This window comes from Cervus canadensis, chromosome 8 (assembly GCF_019320065.1).
Source record: "Cervus canadensis isolate Bull #8, Minnesota chromosome 8, ASM1932006v1, whole genome shotgun sequence".
In the NCBI taxonomy this organism is placed as follows: Eukaryota; Metazoa; Chordata; class Mammalia; order Artiodactyla; family Cervidae; genus Cervus; species Cervus canadensis.
The window spans coordinates 9,445,528-9,457,027 of record NC_057393.1 but is presented as its reverse complement, the minus strand read 5'-3'; positions in this window follow the sequence as shown (position 1 = coordinate 9,457,027).

Below are 11,500 nucleotides of genomic sequence, written 5' to 3'. Positions count from 1 at the left end.
GTGTCGGATTGGTCCCTCGTTTCCGGGGCTGCACCTAGCATGGACCTCTTTGTGTTTGGTAGGCGGGTAAAGGGGCTCCGGCAGGAATGAGAATGGCCGCGGGGCCCTGCGCTATAGTGACCCCAAGGCTGAGGCGACTGTGGAGCGAGCAGTGGACAGGTGGGGCCGACAGTTTCCCAGCCTTTTCCACCCACAGCCCCTGGGGGTCTCCACAGGCAAGGTGGCCGTGAGCGGGCAGACTGCCACCCACCCCCACATCTGCCTGCCTCCCCTCCCAGGACCCATTACAGCCTCTGTAGAAGGGCCTTGGGGACATTTCCTTCTTGCTATGAGTCTTGATGGAGCAGGTAGTTGCCGGAGGCCGAGGCTGGCCTGAGGGCCCTGGGGTGGCGTCAAGCTGGGACTGTGGGTTGAGAGGGTGAAATGCCAGGAGCTCACAAGCGGTCACAAGACAGAAACCAGCAGTGACCCTGGGCATGTCCCCTTCCTCCCTTATGGCCTCCTGGGAGGTCCGAGGAGGACAGTGGATGTGGTGGAGGGTCAGGGAATACAAGAAGTGTATTTAAAGTGTACTTTAAAGTCTTTGTGAAGGCATCTCCCACCAGGCTGACAGCAGGCCAGGTTGACGCTGCGGCAGAGGGTTGGCCATGTGGCCAATAAAACCTCTGTCCTCTGTCCTTTGGCCAATGGATCCTCATTTAAATCACTCTTGTTTGGGAGGGGGCCGCTCACCCCTGCTTTCCCGGGACCTTCTTGGTTTAGCACAGCTCTCCTGTGTCCTGAGAACACTCTCTGCCGCAACAAACTGGGAGGGTTAGTCAACCTAGACTTCTGGCGGCAGGGCTACAGGGGAGCCGGTGTCTAGGTTCCCATGACAATCACCAAAAGCAGACAGGAGGGAGATGGAGGCAGGAGACCAGGTCACAGTGCAGAATCTAAGGTGGCTGCTACCTACCCTGGTCCGGGACACAGAGTTTGGGAGACCACCCTTGGCTCAGGTCATGGTCTGGTCACTTTCATGATTTTGGTCTCTAGGAGCCAAGAACAGATGGTGAGAAAACTTGAGGTTTTGCTCTGGGCAGGATCAAGACCCTGGGTTACAAAAGCATGTGGGCCTTCGTGGTGTGTATGTGCGTCTCTGTGTGTGCCTGTGTGTGTACATCTGGGGTGGACTGGACAGTCTTCCAGCACCATTTGAGGATGTGGAGTCAGCATCGCTCATGTTCAGTCTCCAGTGTGATAGCACAGTGACGTCTCCACCTGCAGGAGAAATGGAAAAAAGAGTCTCTAATTGAGAAGGGTCCCTGGTGGCTGGAGTCTCAGGACCCAGTTCTAACAGGAAGCCCGTTTTCAGGAGGAGATTCCTGGAGGGGAGGCTAGTCCTGCTCTGACTTCTCTGTGGAGGGAAGACGGCGTTTGGGAGTTGTCTGCCTTTTCAGAAGGACCAGCTGGCATTTGCTAACAAGCTGTGTCCACAAAGCCCCCAGCGCTGAGCTCACCCTGGGCTGAGCTTTGCAGGGGTGGAAAGCAGCCAGAGGAGGCCCGGGGCTCGTCCCTGGACTTGTTCTCAGCTTGTAACTGCATCTGTAATGTGTCCGACTCTGCTCTCTAACACGGGGAAGCAGATGGACACCATTCCTGGAGATAAGGCTGCTGAACTGGAATCCAGTTTAGCTTGAAGGGGAGGCAAAAGTTTACCTTCACCCTCTTAGGGTTTTATGTGGCAGGGCCTGTGACTTCAGCTGACAGCAGACATCGCAACAGGAGAAAAGCAGACAAGCTTATTTAGTGCAAGTTGCACATGATGTGGGGGGGGAGACTTCATAAGAAAGGAAAACCCCCCAGATTGGGAAACCTACTTGCTTTTATATGTGGTTCAGCAAAGAGAAGCAATTGTGGAAAAGTAATTGCATCATGTGGGGAGGATAAGATGGAATTATTTTATCACGATCTCTGTGTGTAGAATTCTTTGGGCTCAACTTTATGCCCTGATGATAAGCATGTTATTTCCTTCTGGCATAAAGGGGATGCATTTCAATGGCAAATTATTTCCTGCTTATAAGAAAAACAAAGGTCAGAGCGTGCATGTGTGTGCATTGTTATTTTTCTGGATTTGCCTTTTTTCCAAGTGTCTTTAAATCAAAATAGTCAATATGCCATATCAACATATTTTACAGTGGGAAGTTCTGAATTCCTTCGGGAGTGAACATAAAAACATGTTCAAGACTTTAAATAGGCTCAATTGTTTTAAAACGAAGTCATTTCACATTCAGAATCACTCAGGAGCCTCTTTGGCTGACTTGGTACAGGCTGGTGGTTCATAGTCTTCACTGCTCCCAACTTCAGCTCTTACAAAGGTGACTTTTCAGTCACTTTGAGAAACAATCCTTGGCCTTTGGGTAAAAACCTGCCTGCAATTCAATACATGACTATATGGATAACATAGGGGAAAAAATCAAAAGCTCACATGGGTTCAAATAGAAGAGCAATGTTTTTAAGACCTGGAAACATTGATGAAACACTAATGGCTGGTGGGATGAAGCTCAGGGGTTACGTGGGAGCTGGGACACCCTGTCTCTCCCACAGGCAGGACCTACTGGAAGGACCAGAAGCCGGCCAACCTCATGGGGACTGATGAGCATCAACCTACCCAATGACCATCAGCTAAGGGCTGCTGCTGCTGCTAAGTCACTTCAGTTGTGTCCGACTCTGTGCCACCCCATAGATGGCAGGCCACCAGGCTCCCCCGTCCCTGGGATTCTCTAGGCAAGAACACTGGAGTGGGTTACCATTTCCTTCTCCAATGCGTGAAAGTGAAAAGTGAAAGTGAAGTCGCTCAGTCGTGTCTGACTGTTTGGGACCCCATGGACTGCAGCCCACCAGGCTCCTCCGTCCATGGGATTTTCCAGGCAGGAGTACTGGAGTGGGGTGCCATTGCCTTCTCCATCAGCTAAGGGAGGCTGGTGAAAATCTTCTGCTGGATCTGGGGCCCCACTGTGGGAGGCAGAAGACAGACACAGCTGGTGCTCTTGGATCTCTGACCGGATCTCCTACTAGAGCTGCCCTTTCCCAGTCTCTCTGCAGGAGGTTCAGTTGGTTCTGCTCCCACGGCCCAGGAAAGAGACGCGTGGAGGTCACTGTAAAACTGCTGAGACAGGAGAGGAGAGTGTGGGGATGGAGGATGGGGACAGGGCAGAGGAAGAAAGACACAGAGATGCACAAAAACATCCCACTCCAAATGGACCTGTGAAACCAAATGACAACACATAAAATAGATGAAATGCTAAACATGTTGGCCAATGAAATCAACAACTGGAGCAGATATTCACTCCGGATTAGCTTGTTTGGGGAAACGTTTTAACAAGGTGAATTTTATATAACATAGGATGAACCATTTTAAAGTGCACTTCAGTGGAATTTGGTATAATCACCATGTTGGGCAACCACCACCTCTGTTGACTTGCAATGCATTTTCAACAGCCCTAAATGAAGCCCCAGGCCTGTAAACAGTCATCTCTCTCCCCCTCCATCCAACTGAAAGATTAACACTACCTTGCAACCACCAATCTTTTATGTCTTTATGGATTTACCTAGCATTCTAGATTAATTTTTTTAAGATTAATTTTTAAGAACACTCCTGCAAAGACTGTAATAAGAATCTTAAAGGTGACCAATGGTATCATTGAAAGCATAAGTTCTGATATTGCTAAAAAATTATTTTGAAATAAAACTCATACAGGCACAAATTCTCAACAAAATCCTTGTATACTGAATCCAGCAATGTATAAAAAAAATTATGCGCAGTCATGTGGGATCTATTATGAGTATACAAGTCTGGCTCAACATTCAAAATTCAATTATTGTAATCTAGCACATCCACTCAAGTATTCTTGCCTGGAAAATCCCATGGACGGAGGAACCTGGTAGGCTACAGTCCATGGGGTCGCAAAGAGTTGGACACAACTGAGCGACTTCACTTTCACTTTAGCATATCAATAAGGCAAAAAAGAAAAATCACATGATCAGAACAATATATGCATGAAAACACTTGACAGAATTCAACTCATCCATCAGAAGTATCCAGAGTAAAATAGGAACAGAGGGAAACTTCCTCAACTTGTTAAAGAATATGTATTAAAACCCCATAGCTGGCATCATACTTAACTGAGAGACAATACTTTCCCACAAATATTTGGGTCAGAGCAAGTATATCCTGTCTTACTACTCATTTTCAGTATCATACTGACTACTGAAAAGTTTTGTTTCCAGTACACAGTAGGCAAAGAAAGTAAGTAAAAAACATTCAGATTGGTAAGGAAGATATACACTTTGTTCACAGATGACATGATCATTTCTTAGATAATATGAAAGAATTGTTTAAAAAAAACTACTGGAAGTAATACATGATCATAGTAAGGCTGCAGAATAAGAAGTCAATTGCTTGCCTATATATTTGCAGACAAAAGTCAATTGCTTGCCTCTATATTAGCAATGACAAGCAATAAAACCTATATAATAAATAAAACCTATATAATAAATAAAACCTATATAATTTACTTTAGAACCCCAAAATGAAATGCTTAGGTTTTAATCAAACAAAATTTTTTCATGATTTATATGAGAAAAACTACAAAACTCTGGTGAAAGAAATCAAAGGCCAGCTAAGTGAATGGAGAGACAATCCATATTCATGGCCAGGAAGACTCGATATTGTCAAGATCCCAAATTGAGCTACGAATTCAACACAACTCCTTTTGAAATCCCAGCAAGTTATTTTGTGGGTATTGACAAGCTGATTGAAAACTTTATTTGTGGAGGGAAATGACTCAAATAGATGAGAAATTATTGAAAGAGAAGAACAAAATTGGGAGACTGACACTATCTGACTTCAAAATTTACTGTAATGCTGCATTTACCAAGACAGTATGATCAGCTCATACAGCTTACCTGAAAAAAAAACCTCACTCAAAAAAACGCAGAAGTCCTAAATAGACATTTCTCCAAAGAAGACACACAGATGGCCAATAGGCACATGAAAAGAATCAATACCACTAATTCTTAGAGAAATACAAATCAAAACCACAATGAATTATCACCTCACACTGATCAGAATGGCCATGATTAAAATATCTACAAATAGCAAATGTTGGAAAGAGTGTGGAGAAAAGGGAACACTCCTACACTGTTGGTGGGAATGTAAATTGGTGATGCCACTATGGAGAACAGTACATAGGTTCCCTAAAAACTAAAAATAGAGCTAACATATCATCTAGAAATCCCACTCCTAGGCTTATATCCAGAGAAAACTCTAATTAAGAAAAGACACATGCACTCTAGGAGACTTCCTTGGTAGTACAGTGATTAAGAATCTGCCTGCCAATGCAGGGGCCATAAGTTTGATCTCTGGTCTGGGAAGATCCCACATGCCACCACGGAGCAGCTAAGTGTGTGCACCACAATGAAGAGTAGCCCTGATCTCTACAACTAGAGAAAGCCCGGAGCAATGAAGACTCGAAGCAATCAAAAATAAATACAGAAAAGTAATTTTGAAAGATACATGCACTCTAATTAAAAAAGATACATCATTGCAGAACTGTTTATGATAGACATGACATGGAAGCAGTTTAAATGCCGGTTGACAGGTGAAAGAATAAAGAAGACATAGTATATATACATATAGAGAGAGACATTATACATACAATAGAATACTACTCAGCCATAAAGAGTGAAATAGTGTCATTTGCCACAATGTGGATGGACCTGGAGTTTGTCTATTAAGTGAACTAGGTCAGAGACAGAGACGAATATCATATGATACCAGTTACACGTGATATCTAATCATGCATCTTGGTTCTTACACACAGGAGTTGAAAACATGTTCACATGAAAATCTGCACTCAGATATTATGCAGCTTTATTAATAGTTGTCATAACTCAGAAGTAACCAAGATGTCCTTTGGAGGGTGAATGGGTCAGTAAAGCAGAATATGTCCAGAAATAGAACATTTTCTAGCACAAAGAGAAATGAGCTGCTAAACCACAAAAAGACACATGGAAGAAACTGAAAGACGTATCAATAAGTGAAAAACACCAATCTGATGAAGCTATACACTGTACCATTACAGCTATTTGACATTCTAGGAAAGGTAAAGCTATGAAGACAGTAAAAAGGTCAGTGGTTTGTAGGGCTTAAGGGAGAGTGATGAAAATGTGGAGCACAGAGGATTTTGTAAACTGTGACAATACTCTGTGTGTTATTATAACAGTGGATCCATGTCATTACACTTTGTCCAAACCCATAGATGTTCAACACCAAGAGTGAACCCTCATGTAAACTATGAACCTCAGATGATTATGATGCTTCAACTCTGATTCATCAGTTATGACAAATGTTCCACTCTGATGAGCTGTGATGATAAAAGAGGAGGCTGTGCAAATGTGGAGCGTGGGCTATATGGGGAACTTCTGTTCCTGTCTCACAATTGTGCTCTGAATCTAAAACTGCTTTAAAAAATAGTCTCATGATGGGACTTCCCTGGTGGTCCAGTGGTTAGGACTCCACCCTTCCACTGCGGGGGCCTATGTTTCATCCCAGGTCAGGAAACAAAGATCCCACAAGTGGTATGGCATGGTCAAATAAATAGTCTTATGAAAGCAAGCATAATGAGACATTTTAAAAATAAGTATTTTACTCATTCATCCATTCATTACTTCTTTGATTCAATAAATACCATTTCTCAAAAAAACAATAGCAATTCAAAGTTTTCTACTTCAAAAAACCATGCTTCCTGAGAGTTTTTTTCTAATAGTACAAAGTGAGTTTTATTTAGCACCTAACATATGAGATGATTTCACATAAATTATAAGAAAGACTTGACAGAGAAATGAAGGGCACTTGGTGCATATTTTGTCACGGGATGTAATGGATTACAATTTCCTGAGAGTTTTTTTAAAAAAGAAATATCACTCTCAACAAAGTGTATATAGAGGGAACACAACTCAACATAATAAAAGCCATATATGACAAGTCCACGGCTCATATCATTCTCAGTGGTGAAAAGTTGAAAGCATTTCCATCCAAGATCAGGAACAAGTCAAGGATGCTCACTCTCGCCACTTTTATTCAACACAGTATTGGAATTCCTAGTTATAGCAAACCGAAAAGAAAAATAAAAGGAATTCAAACTGAAAAGGCAAAAGTTAAATGTCACGGCTTGCAGATGTCATCACAGTATAGATGTGTTCAGTCACTCAGTCGTGTCCAACTCTGCAACCCCATGGACTGTAACTCATCAGGCTCCTCTGTCCACAGAACTTTCCAGGCAAGAGTATTGGATCGTGTTGCCATTTCCTACTCCAAGAGATCTTCCTGATCCAGGGATTGAACATGCTTCTCCTACTTTGGCAGGAATTTTGTCAAATGTGTTGCACTGGACTTTGACTGTGTGGATCACAACAAACTGGAAAATTCTTCAAGAGATGGTAATACCACACCAGTTTACCTGTCTCCGGAGAAATCTGTATGCACATCAAGAAGCAACAGTTAGAATCAGACATGGAACAACAGAAAGTGAAAGTGAAGTCGCTCAGTCGTGTCCAACTCTTTGCAACCCCATGGACTGTAGCCCACCAGGCTCCTCCATCCATGGAATTTTCTAGGCAAGAGTACTGTAGTGGGCTGCCATTTCCTTCTCCAGGGGATCTTCCTGACCCGGGGATCAAACCCGGGTCTCCCGCATTGCGGGCAGATGCTTTACCGTCTGAGCCACCAGAGAATCCCAGTTGAGAAAGGAGTACGTCAAGGCTGTTACTGTCACCTTGCTTATTAAACTTCTATGCAGAGCACATCATGCGAAACACCAGACTGGGTGAAGCACAAGCTGGAATCAAGATTGCCGGGAGAAATATCAATAACCTCAGATATGCAGATGACACCACCCTTATGGTAGAAAGCAAAGAACTAAAGAGCCTCTTGATGAAAGTGAAAGAGGAGAGTGAAAAAGTTGGCTTAAAGCTCAACATTCAAAAAATTAAGATCATGGCATCCAGTCCCATCACTTCATGGCAAATAGATGGAGAAACAATGGAAACAGTCAGAAACTTTATTTTCTTGGGCTCCAAAATCACTGCAATGGTGACTGCAGCCATGAAATTAAAAAACGCTTGCTCCTTGGAAGAAAAACTATGACAAACCTAGACAGCATATTAAAAAGTAGAGACATTACTGTGCTGACAAAGGTCCATCTAGTCAAAGCTATGGTTTTTCCAGTAGTCATGTGAGATGTGAGAGTTGGACCATAAAGAAAGCTGAGTGCTGAAAAATTGATGCTTTTGAACTGTGGTGTTGGAGAAGACTCTTGAGAGTCCCTTGGACTGCAAGGAAATCAAACCAATCCATCCTAAAGGAATTCAGTCCTGAGTATTTGTTGGAAGGATGGATGCTGAAGCTGAAGCTCCAATACTTTAGCCACCTGATGCGAAAAACTGACTCATTGGAAAAGACCCTGATACTGAGAAAGATTGAAGTCAAGAGGAGAAGGGGTTGAAAGATGGTTGAATGGCATCACTGACTCAATGGACATGAGTTTGAGTAAGCTCCAGGAGTTGGTAATGGACAGGGAAGCCTGTTGTGCTGTGGGCTCGCAGAGTCAAATACAACTGAGCTGAAGTGAACTCCCACATTGGAAGGCTGATTCTTTACCACTAGCACTATCTGGGAAGCCCCATAGTACAGATAAAAAATCCTAAAGATGCCACCCAAGAACTACTAGAACTCATTGATGAACTTGGTAAATTTGCAGGATACAAAATTAATATACAGAAATCTATTGCACTTCTACACACTAATAACAAACTATCAGAAAAAGAAATTAAGAAAACAATCCGTTCATAATCACATCAGAGATTATTTAATAAAATGTGACGACTGATGCCCTGAAATTGTCCACAGAGTGAAAAAAGTTTTGTGCTCAAAGGCCATACTTTCAGGCAGTTTTACAAGGAAATATTGCTGTTTTCAATCATCTTTATTTTATTCAAAATATCTTAGAGGACTCAAAAAGCCACTCAAATCATTTTAAGTATAGAAAAATCTGATAAAACTATGATCTGATATGAGTAATAGGCAAGGACAGTACAGGAAAGGAAATCAATAAATAAAATTTATGAACATAGGTGCAAACATAAGATAAAAAAGAATAGGACAGAACTTTAGGAAACTAAATTTCATAATTTACAAAATATTCTTAAAAATAAATATTTATGCTAAGGATGCAAAGATAACTTGAAATCAAAAAAATCTGTGAACGTAACTTCTCATACTAATAGAGTAAACACTAAAACCCATATTAACACCTCAACGGATACAGAAACAAACTCAAAAAAATTGAATAACTGTTAATGTTGTAACAAAGCTATTAGAAATTAGTCATTGAGGGAAACAAGTTTGCTTTCACAAATCGCAACTAGAAAGAACATCCAGCAAAACATATTGTTTATGATTGAGATATAAAGAGCATTCCTAGAAGTGGCAGCCCACTCCAGTGTTCTTGCATAGAGTATCCTGTGGACAGAGGATCCTGGCGGGCTGCTGTCTGTGGAGTCGCACAGAGTCGGACCTGACTGAAGCGACTTAGCATGCATGCATGCATTGGAGAAGGAAATGGCAACTCACCCCAGTATTCTTGGTTGGAGAATCCTGTGGACAGAGAAGCCTGGTGGGCTACAGTCCTTGGGGTCGCAGAGAGTCAGACACCACTGAAGCGACTTAGCAGCAGCAGCACTAGAGTTAAGAACACTACAGGACGGCTGTCATCACATTTCATCAAAAGTGTGCTGGAAGATTTAGGAATTATGGCCTTTCCTCCAAAGAAAAGCAAAGCTAGAGCAGGTCTGCTTAGTTTGGGGGCTCAAACAGAAGATAGCTGTGGTTCTTCTAAGAGTCTCTAAGGAATCTTAGAAAAACTTTGTGTCCCTCAAGTCCTGGGAGCCTGAAGGGGTGAGGTTGTTTTTCCTGCACCTGTCAGTCAAGTTCCTTCTGACTGGGACCTCCATCTGAAACCCCTTCAACCACAAGGACAGGTAGTGCCTTCTGGAGCTGGAAGGGAGGAGGCTTTGGGGCGAACTTGCCCAGTGGCTCTGGACTGGCGGCCCCACCATCCTCTTGCTCTGCCTCCCTTGTGACTTGGCTTCACCCTCAGTTGGGAGGACGCGGGGCAGACCTCTCCCACCTCCCCTGCAGCCAGACCTTTCCTGTCCCTTCACCTGGGGACATGCTCATTCCTGCACCATCACCGACCAGGATGGGGACTTCCTGTTGACCTTCTCTCAGAGCTGGGTCTGGGGTCAGCTTCCCCCGTGGCCCATGGCACACACAAGGGGAATAGAAACTGAAAGAAATTGCAGTTCTCTGTCAGTGAGGAGGGAATCCGGGTCAGGAAGGCAGCTTACAAAATGCCCAACAGACCCTTCAGAGCCTCCCTGGGAATAAAAGCGTGGTCACTGAGAAGGAGACGATGCCTATCCATGGGATGGTCTAGACAGAGAGCAGCTGGGAAGAAATGATGAGGTGGGAGACACTTGGGGGGTGGTCTGTGAACCGGGTGCAGACACCCAGTGCATCTGATGGAGAGGAGAGGACAGGTGTTCAGTGGAGCAGTCCACAGGGAAGGAGCTTAGATGCAAGGAGACCAGGCTTGTTTAGGGACCTCAGAAACCAGGCGTGAGCTTTGGGACAAACATCTGAGGGACGGAAGTCCTCAAAAACCATTCCCTCGTAAATTTCCTCCAGAGGGCACAGTCACTTCAGGAACCTAGGACTGATTCCTGCGTGTCCCTGGGAAAGAGACTGTTGTTTCTTTTCTCCCTAGGCAGTCACAGCCCTGCTTGGACCCTGCTGGGGAGGACAGTGGGCCCAACACGTGGGGATGGAAGGTGGGATGCTTGAGCTGGGATGGAAGACAAGCAACTGCCTTCCTCCCACGGCTCCTGCGTTCCCTCCATCCAGGCATTTACAGCCATGGGGTGCTCCTTGTTCTCTCCACAGGCCAGGGCCAGGGAGTATTCTGTGTGTAGGGGACTCTAAGGGATAACAGAGAATGGAAGGGAAGGGAAATTCTAGATGCAAGGAGAGCTATGAGGAATGATTGCATTTTACAGAAGTAACAATCAGGGAGCCTAACCAACTGGAGCAGAATCAGTGCTGTTTTCTGAGAGGGAGACCTTGTCCAATAAACTTCCTCCTCCATTCATCAGCCAGAAGAGCTTGAGTGACCAGAAGGCTCAGACAGCTTCCCTGTGGTCCACTGGAGGTGGAATGTCTCTCCCACTGCGAGCCCATTAGAGCTCCTGTAAAGAAAGGTATGAGTGAGAAAGAACAGGAAGTTTCTACAACCCATAAGGAAAAATGAGTGATGCAACAGTAATAAACGGTTGGCTCAAAGATATGTATGACCAGACATTTCTCACAAGAACTGGGGTTGGACTAGAAACACTGGAGAAG